Source organism: Orycteropus afer, unplaced genomic scaffold, assembly GCF_000298275.1.
Source record: "Orycteropus afer afer isolate SDZICR_OR568_19922 unplaced genomic scaffold, OryAfe1.0 scaffold00909, whole genome shotgun sequence".
NCBI lineage: Eukaryota > Metazoa > Chordata > Mammalia > Tubulidentata > Orycteropodidae > Orycteropus > Orycteropus afer.
Window position 1 is genome coordinate 207,560 of NW_006922496.1, and position 10,574 is coordinate 218,133.

Consider the following 10,574-nt stretch of genomic DNA (forward strand, 5'->3'; position numbering starts at 1 on the left):
TCTTGCATTTAAATCCCTCCCTGCCTTCCCATAGTACAAGTTGTAAAGTGCTCTGTAACCTGGTGACCAGGAGAAATGAGAGGCTCTGCTGAGACTGTAATCTCACTCTAAACAGGTCTCCAGCGAGGGCTGGTGAGTGGTGATACATCATGCAGCTCTCTCCCCTAAAGGCACCCAGTGTCACCTCCACAGTGTTCCCCACCCAGGCGGGAAGATAGGAGAGTTTGCAGCGAGCATCAGACCCAGGTCTCCCGCGTAGTAGCACGCACAGTGCATTAGCTGCTGAGCAATAGGCCTGGCCCGCAGCCTAATTATTAACATTTGAAAGTCGGCTGCTGGGCAGCTGCAGGAATAGCTTCTATGACATTTAAAAATATGGATTTTTCTCCTCCTACTTACTGGACCGGCCTATTGCATGTTAGTTTCTGGATAGACTGTCAGCGCGATTGGAGAAGCCATCTCCACCATGACCACTGTAACTATTGATTACAGCAAGGACAAAGCCCGTTCTTCCAGGGACAATAAACACAAAGCACGTACTTGAAAATAAATAAAAGAAACATGCATATTATTATCCTTATTTACTACTAGTAATAATATTAATCCTATTTATTTAAGCATTTAGATGCTATTATTGTTGTTAGTTGCCGCCGAGTTGATTCAATCATATGGCGATCCCATGTGTACAGACCCCACGTGTATAAAACTCTTCCCTAGGGTTTTCAGGGTTGTGACCTTTCAGAAACGGATTGCCAGGCCTGTCTTCCATGGTACCACTATATATGGGTTGGAACCGACAACCTTTCCTCCAGTAGTCAAGGGCAAACTGTGTGTGCCACCCAGGGATTCCACATTAAGTGCTAGGTTCCATAAAAAGAAAACCACCACCAAACGCCGTAACTGTAGATATTATCCCTGCCAATAGAACATTTTATATTTTGTTTAGGTAAGACAGACAGACATTGGAACTGTATCTCACCCATTCAATCAATAGACCATAATGATTCATAAATAGAGAGTTCATGTAAAAGTATGACCTAAGCTCAGAAAAAGCCTATGGAGTTCCAAGTATCTACTAATATGCATTTTAAGGAGTATTGTTGGCGAGATGTATCATCAAATGCTGGTGAATGTTGGTTCTCTTTCAGAAAAGGAGTTTTCTCCACGCCCTGTCTGATAAATGAACCACGACCTAACATGGCTCTGGAGAGCAAGAGAGGGTGACTTAAGGCAAGCGCTGACATTTCCTGCAGTCACTGACAGATTCTGAGATAAGCTACATCCTGAGTGGTTAGTGCTAGCACGTTGCTCCTTCCTCAGGGGAAGCTGAGGACCAGTGCATCCTCTGACTACTAAGCAAATCATAGGAGGAAAGCATCTGTTACAGAGAAGTGCTCAGAAAGATGGTTTGGAATCTCTCTATCCATAGATAACCCTCTCGTTAAGGGCAGGTACTTGCCTGATCTCTGATTCATTGCTTTGAGAGTCATCTTGCACTGTGACTGCAAGGCAAAAATATACATGTTCAAAGTTATTCACTTCATTATCCTATGTCTCAGCTGTTTCACCTAAAAAGAGAAAAGAATAATAAGCACAAAGTGGCTGTGAAAAGTAATGAACACAAATTACCCTTTCAGGTAATAATAATAATACTTTATATCTGTAGAATAATTTCTCATTAAGCAAAGCTTTGTAAATCACTTTGCATATATTATATGTTGTTGTTCTTTGCAGTCAAGTTGATTCTGACTCATAGTGACCCTATAGGATAGAGTAAAACTGCCCCATTGGGTTTCCTAGGCTGTAATGTTTATGGGAACAGATTGTCAGGTCTTCACATTATATGGGACATCTAAATCTTGACTCCAACCTACACAGTATACAAATACTTTATAAAAGATAAATAACTAATACCAAGAGCATGTTGGTTTTAAAATCAACTTTACAGATGACATTATTTTAAATGAATGGAAAAAAATCATTCTTTCAGTAATTTAACATTGGCACCAATACCCTAGAAAGACAGATGATTTGACCTCGGCTTTAAAGTTGTCTTCATTGTTAATTTCCATAAAAACCTTAACATTGTCTAATTATAGGGTTCTGCATTCATTGATCTCACTAATTCAACTGTTTTATCTGAGTGCCTCTCCTGAATTGATAAATCTAAATTGCACATTTTCTAAACTGCAAAGCTCAGGAGAAATCTTGAAGTAGTCTAGATGGCTGTTAGAGTCTTTTGCACCCGTCTAGCACCATCTACTGTAACTTTGCAATACTGGATTTACCGTCCTTTTCTCAAAATCATAACATTCACATTATCTTTGAGGCTCTGTCCTGGCATTACCAAAAGCTTAAACAGAAAACCAACTAATGTTGATTATAAACATATAAAAGAGGAATCTAGCCTTCATGACATTGCTCACTTTTAGCATCAAGGAATGGGTTTCTAGGATCTCCTGGTTCATTTTGAATACTGCAGTTTCATAATCTAGATTTTTGCTAAAGCCTATTCTAAAAGGTAACAGTAGCTCCATATGGGAGGGGGGAGGTGAAGCCTCTGCAATTGCTTTGTCCCAGAAGAATGTATGTTCACGTGATTCACACAACTTATTGTTATATCATTTATCTGCCTCCCTGGAAGTAATAGGACATAAAGAGAATAAAATCAATATTCTTTTCTTCTTGCCTAGCACAAATGGATACTTACTTGGGGTCAATAGTCCTTTTTGAGGGTTTTACGTAATATTTAAAAATACCTCCACTACAGGTAGAGAGAGGCCAGGGAATAGAATGATGGGGAAGCATATGGTTAGCTGTAGTTATTACCAAGATCCTGGCTCTAGGTTTGTTTCAATATTGCAAGTGCTTATTACATTGTTGTTGTTGTTGTTATGTGCCCTCGAGTCCGACCCGACTTATAGTGACCCCTCCTTGGGTTTCCGAGGCAGTATCACTACGGAAGTAGATTGCCCAACCTTCCTTCCAAGGAGTGGCTGGTGGATTTGAACCGCCAGCCTTCTGGTTAGCAGTCAAGTGCCTTAGGCACTGTGCTACCAGAGCTCCTGCTTATTACATTAGTCAAACTAAATAAATAAATAAATGAAAAAGTAAGCTATGAATGGACCAGTGATTGAGTCCATCACGGACCAACAATTATGATAAATCTAATGCCTTGCCCCTGCAAGCCAAAGCCAAGAGAAAAAAAATACATATTTTCCTACTTTGGTTTGAATATTTGAAACCAAAGACTTTCTACCTAGCAAATTTTTGACAAGTGAGGCAACAACCCAGATCAGACCCTTAGGACTAGTTAAGAACTGTTCAGTTAATTTTCTGATCTCCATATGAGACTCTCTGCAGGCTACTCCATCTTTATATGTCACTGGAACACTGATTGTCCTAAAGTGCAGCACTCCTCTCATCAGGAAATGGTATAAGCATCAAGAGACAAGGAAAAAGATGGTTCGTAGCAGCACTAATCATGATGGCCCCAAGCTAAAAACAATCCAAATATCTATCAACAGTAGAATGGATAAATGTGGTCTATTCACCCAAAGGAATATTCTACAGCAATGAAAATGAATGAATTACAGCTACCACAAGAACATTGATGAAGATCATAAATAATGTTGAATATTAGGAGGCAGACACAAAATAATATACTATATTATTGCATTTATATATAGTTCATAAAATAAGCACAATTAAACTATGTTTGGGAATGCATGCGTAGATAGCAAAACTTTAAAGAAAAGCAAATGCATCATTATCATAAAAGTCAGGTTACCTTTGAAATAGAGATAGTGATTAGGATGGATAGGGAGGAAGCCTCTGAGGTGCTGGAAATATTCTATGTCTTACCCTGGATTCTGGTGTCATGTTTGCTTTATCACAATTCGCTTAGCAACACACTCATGATTTATACACTTTTCCCTGTATTTCTGTTATATTTCACAATTAGAAAAAATTTTTAAAACAAAGACAACCCACTAATGTGTCTGCATTGCCCACCCAATTCCCCAACCCATTAACTCCAAAAACCAAAACCAAACCCACTTCCATCAAATCGCTTCCAACTCACAGCAGATCTTACATAAGTAGATTGCCTTAGCTTCCTCCTGCAGAGCACCTGGTGGGTTTGAACTTCTGACCTTCTGCTTAGCAGCTTTACCCACTACACCACCAGAGCTCCTTAACCCATTAATTAGAGCTCTCCATATCTTCTCTCAAGAATCTCTGGTGGTGCAGAGGTTAACACATTTGGCTGCTAACCAAAAGGTCAGCAATTTGGACCCACCAGCCACTCCACAGGAGAAAGATGAGGCAATCTGCTTCCGTAAAGATTTACAGTCTTGGAAATCCTATGAGGCAGTTCTACTCTGTCCTATAGGGTCACTATGAGTCAGAATCGACTCTACAGCAGTGGGTTTGGTGTGTGTGTGTGTATGTGTGTGTGTGTATACACACCTGCTCTCAGTTTTTGGTCTTGTCTGACTCCCTTTTCTCATCAGAGTACATTATGTTCTGATCACATTATACTCCACAGTGATTTTGCACATTTTTCACTTCTATACCTAAATGTCCATCCCCTTCTCCCAACTCCATTCTCCTCCACTAAATTCTCACTCATCCTTTAAGACACAGCCAAACCGAGACTTCCTTCATGAAATCAACCTCAAGCCATTTGGTCAGAGGTAATTTCTCCTGCCTTTCAATTATCATTTCTATGAAGGACTCTCTTATAGCAAATACTGTATTTTCTTTGGTCTTGCAGTTTTGGAGTGGGCATATGTCCTCTTTGTCCAAAGCCAATACTTTGAGCACAGTAGTAAGTACACAATAAATGTAGAATGAATTCACTTTTTAATGGATGGATAAGGATTATCCATTTGTCTCTTTGGGGTTTAAAATACCTTTGCAGAGACTTGTCCACAGAAAACAGGTGACCATTTCTTATGGGGACACAGAGGAATAATTCAACCTACTCTGTAGAGTTTACCAACTGTCATGGAGAGTTGGGTTGTGCATTCAGGGAACTGGAACTATGACCCAAATCCATTTTGTGGAACTGATCTGGAAGGCTCTAGAAGGTACTGAGTAATTCATAATGCATATATGAACACACTTTGCATGTTAGTGAGCATTTATATAGATCACACATAGAGCAACCATTTTGTAAGTATGTGTATGTCTTTGTGTATGGGGGTTATGTGTAATTACTTTGTAAATTGCATTATAAATCCACAACTTATATATGTGTTCATTAGTTGTTGAAATTCAAAACACCTCATTCTTACCCTCATCAAAACTTGTGGCTTTCTCTTAGGAGAGAATGTAACTGGAGATTAGAGAAGGCTCTTCAATCTACTTAAAAAGCAGTTGGTGTCATCACTGGTTAGTCATTTGTATGTATAAGGATATTCATAAATTAAATATTCCTGAGTCAAGGACTACCTATATTATGGGTGTATGTATGTGCATTGTGGTCTGTATTTGGGAACCTACTCATTGGCAAATGAGCATGTCTATTTTTGTTGACTTCACAGAATTATTCAAAAATAACTGAGTGTCACCAGATTTTGAAGGAGAAGTTATAGTAACGCAATGTTGACTTCTTGTTAGTTGCCATGGAGTAGATTCCAACTCATAGTGACCCGTAGTACAACAGAACAAAATACTGCCTGGTCCTGTGCCATCCTCACAATACTTGGTATGCTTGAGCCCATCCTTACAGCCACTGTGTGAATCCATCTCATTAAAGGTCTTCTCTTCTGTTTACAGTCTACTTTACCAAGCATGATATCTTTCTCCAGGGACTGGTCCCTTCTGATAACATGACCAAAGTACAAGACACAAAGTCTGCCCATTCTTGCTTCTAAGGAACATTCCACTTGCACTTCTTCCAGGACAAATTTGTTCATTCTTCTGGAAGTCTATGGTATTTTCAATATCCTTCACCAACACCACATTAATGCATCAATTCTTCTACAGTCTTCTTTATTCATTCTCAAGTTTGCACATGCATATGAGGCTATTGAAAATACCACAGCTTGGGTCAGATATGCCTGTCTTTTAATCAGATTTGCCCACTGCAATATGTCATTTGATTTCTTGATTGCTGCTTCCATGGATGTTGATTGTGGATCCAAGTAAAATGAAATCTTTGACAACTTCAATCTTTTGTCCATTTATCATGATGCTGCTTATTGGTCCAGTTGTGAGAATTTTGATTTTCTTTATGTTGAGGTGTAAACCATACTGAAGACTGTCTTCAATCTTCATCAGGAAGTGCTTCAAGTCCTCTCCAGTTTCAGCCAGCAAGGTTGTGTCGTCTGTATATCGCAGGTTGTCAATGAGTCTTCCTCCAATCCTGATGCCCCATTCTTCTTCATATAGTCCAGCTTCTCAGATTATTTGTTCAACATACAGATTGAATAACTATGGTGGAAGGATACAACCCTGACTCACATCTTTCCTGATTTCAAACCATTCAGTATCCTCTTGTTCTGTTCAAATGAATGCCTCTTGTTCTATGTACAGGTTCCCCATAGGCACAATTACATGTTCTGGAATTCCATTCTTCGCAATGTTATCCATAATTTGTTATGATGCACATAGTAGAATGCCTTTGCATAGTCAATAAAGCACAGATAAACATCTTTCTGCTATTCTCTGCTTTCGACCAAGATCCATCTGACATCTACAATGATTTCCTTTGTTCTACTCCCTTTTCTGAATCTGGCTTGAATTTTGGGCAGTTTTCTATCATTGTACTGCAAACATTTTTGAATTATCTTCAGCAAAATTTTGCTTACAAGTGGTATTAGTCATCAATAATTTTCGCATTCTGTTGGGTCACCTTTCTTCAAAATGGACACATATATGGATTTTTTCCAAATAGGTTGGTCAGGTAGCTGTCTTCCAAATTTCTTGACACAAGCAAGTGAGTGCTTCCATCATCACATCCATTTATTGAAACATCTTAATATTCTGTCCATTCCTGGAGCCTTGTTTTTCATCAATACCTTCAGTGCAACATTTAGCCAATGTTGACTTATGTAGGACTTAAAGCTAAATGTTGTTGTTGTTGTTAAGTGCCGTCGAGTCGTTTCTGACTCATAGCGACCCCATGCACAGCAGAACGAAACACTGCCCGATCCCGCACCAGCCCCACAATCCCTGCTATACTCGAGCCCATCATCGCAGCCACTGTATCAATCCATCTCGTTGAAGGCCTCCCCCTCTTTCGTCGACCCTCCACCCTACCAAGCATGACATCCTTCTCCAGGGAATGGTCCCTTCTTACAACATGACCAAAATAGGTGAGACGAAGTCTGGCCATTCTTGCTTCCAAGGAGCATTCTGGCTGCACTTCCTCCAGGACAGATCTGTTAGTTCTTTTAGCAGTCCACGGTACTTTCAGCATTCTCCTCCAGGACCACAACTCAAAAGCATCAACTCTTCTTCGGTCTTCCCTATTCATTGTCCAGCTCTCACATGCATACAAGGTGATTGGAAATATCATGGCTTGTGTCAGGCGCACCTTAGTCCTCAAGGAGATATCCTTGCTCCTCAGCACTTGAAACAGTTCCTTCGCAGTTGACTTTCCCAATGCTACACGTCGTCTAATGTCCTGACTAAAGCTAAATAGAAAAAAAAAAAAATGAATCACTTACAGACATATTCTTGAGAACTTTGCTTGATGACTTTGAAAGGCACAGAAAGTATCCTTGGATGAAGGGTCCTATTAATCTGCTTAGCTCATATTAGAACAAATTTTTCAGATTTGGGCAGAGGGGGTGATTTTTAGTGTTTCTTGGGCAGAACCATTAGTAAAGGTATAAGATCACAGCAAATAAGTTAATTTTACATGGGGATTCTAAAATGAATCCACATATGAAGTATTAGATGCAAAATGTAGTTAATGGCTAACAAATGTTTGAAATTCAAAGCAATTACAGGAAAGAAGGAATGAAATGAGTCCATGTTATATTCATTAGGCAAATGGCCTCAGACATTTGAGATGATTCCCAAACATTCTGTGAATTGCTGGCTTTAACATGTTGTAATTTTGTTGGTTAAATATTATCATGAAAACTCAATAGAATTCATCTAAATAATATGCCATACAATGATCTGTGAAGAAGAAATTTTAACTTAGAAATACTAGAACACTCTCTCAGGTCTTAAACAAAGTATAATTCAGGAAATGAAGTCATGTAATAGAAAATATCATTAACATTCTTTGTTATTCTGTCATGATCATTTTTTATGGTTTGGATAGATTTTTTACAAGTCCCTTATGCAAACTCTAAACCCAAATGATTATATCGGCTTTGGAAAACTTTGGAACCGTCTGTGAATTTTATCTGGTTGTCCGAAAGGAAACACAGCAAAAGATAGGTGGCTATCTGGTTTCACCTTGAATTTCCTAGTTTGAAGTCATTGCAGCTGCATTTTTCATTGGGGTTCTCTGAAGAAATCTGCAGTCTCGATTTTGAATTTCAAGGCTTTTTTTTTTAACCATTGTCATTGGCAGTTTACAAGTGTTTTTCAGTTGTTGATGCTGAAGAAAATGAAATAAACCATCATAAAAATAATTTCGTCCAGGTGGTACATAAATCAGTGGAGGATATACAGTTCTTTGTGGCAAATAAAAAACATGTGTTACCTAGTGCACTGAAATGTTACTATTCATCAAATGAATGTTATGGATGTGTTAGGATTTAGATACATGAGGAAGAAGAATATTAGGATAGGACATAATAATATCGTGTGTTTTTGCCTAATGTGAAATAATTGAAAACAAATACGTGAGAAAATTTATATGAATTAGAACAGAGCTGAAGTTCATTTTGGGTGGATATGGGGATTTCCCCATCAGGAAGTTTATCTACTATTTCCTCTTAATTTGTAATTTGTTGACTACTGCTGAATATGACTATCAAACTCCAACTAGACAATTCAAAAATGTTAGCTAGAAAAGTGCCTGATAACCAGTATAATATGAAAGCAACAGGAATGTTTCATTATATGATAAACATAATAATATCGTGTGTTTTTGCCTAATGTGAAATAATTGAAAACAAATACGTGAGAAAATTTATATGAATTAGAACAGAGCTCAAGTTCATTTTGGGTGGATATGGGGATTTCCTCATCAGGAAGTTTATCTACTATTTCCTCTTAATTTGTAATTTGTTGAATACTGCTGAATATGACTATCAAACTCCAACTAGACAATTCAAAAATGTTAGCTAGAAAAGTGCCTGATAACCAGTATAATATGAAAGCAACAGGAATGTCTCATTATATGATGTTTGTGTGTGTATATGTGTGTATGTACTCAGAGTACGTTTATATGCAATAAATCTTTTTTATTTGACTAATTACTATAATGTGTAAATTATTTTCTAACCTAAAACCAGACATTTCCACCTATGTCCTTTCTGCATTTATATATCAGATCATGCTGTAGTATTATTTTCCATATTCTATATAACAATATGCTATTTTATAATTTTTATTGTTTTATATGTATTTTGCTTCTCAACTATCTTCACAAAGTGCTTAATACACACCACATGTAGGTATTTAATTTAAAAAAAAAAAAAACCTCAAACTCCCTGCAGGGGAAGACAGCGACCCCTCCATGGGTTTCTGAGGTGGTACCACTATGGAAGTAGATTGCCCAATCGTCCTTCCCAGGAGTGGCTGGTGGGTTTGAACCACCAGCCTTCTGGTTAGCAGTCAAATGCCTTAGGCACTACACCACCAGAGCTCCCAGGTATTTAATAGTGCTTTGTGAACAAATGAGTTGCTTTATTTATTTGCTATTTACTATTGTGTTATCTTTGTAAATTAGATTGATAGCTTAAAGAACTAATATAGAAATTAAAAAAAATAGAATGTTCTAGCTTGTTCACTTTGGTTGCAATTATTTTCTTCAAATCTTTGTGTGTTTCTTATATTTTTGTGCCAATTTTTTTTTTCATTAAAGCTAGGTGTTCTAGGTCCTACCGAAATTAAGTTAAAATACATTTTTACTCACTTTCTATGACATTTGCTAAGCAGGAAGAAGCTCTTTCCATTTTAATTTTTAAAATTGTTTTCATATATTACTTTGTACCCAAAGGGTACCTTGATTTAACTAGAATCCTTAGAGTCTATACCAAAACCCAGCATCAGATAGCAATCTTTTAAAGTAGGTGGTTTTATTTTTTCTTTTTTTAAAAAATTCATAAATCATTTGTGATGAATTAAAATCAGTTAAATGAGTAATACCATCATGTGTTGTTTTTTAGGAATTTGAGATGTTTATCATTTAAAGTAAAGGTTTGACCTCTCTTATATGCCGATTGCCTGCATTTTTAGAATTTTCTTGCGTCTGCATCTTCCTCTTCATTTTATTTGTCTTCTTCAGCTTCTTTTTCATCTTCTTCTTCTTTTGAGACCTAAGAATAATAAAGTGGGCAGAGGTAATAGAAATAAATCTTAGAGGATTATGAACATTTTAAAAAATAACATTAAGTTAGAAAAGATCTGTGTGAATGATGACTACAAACAAAACC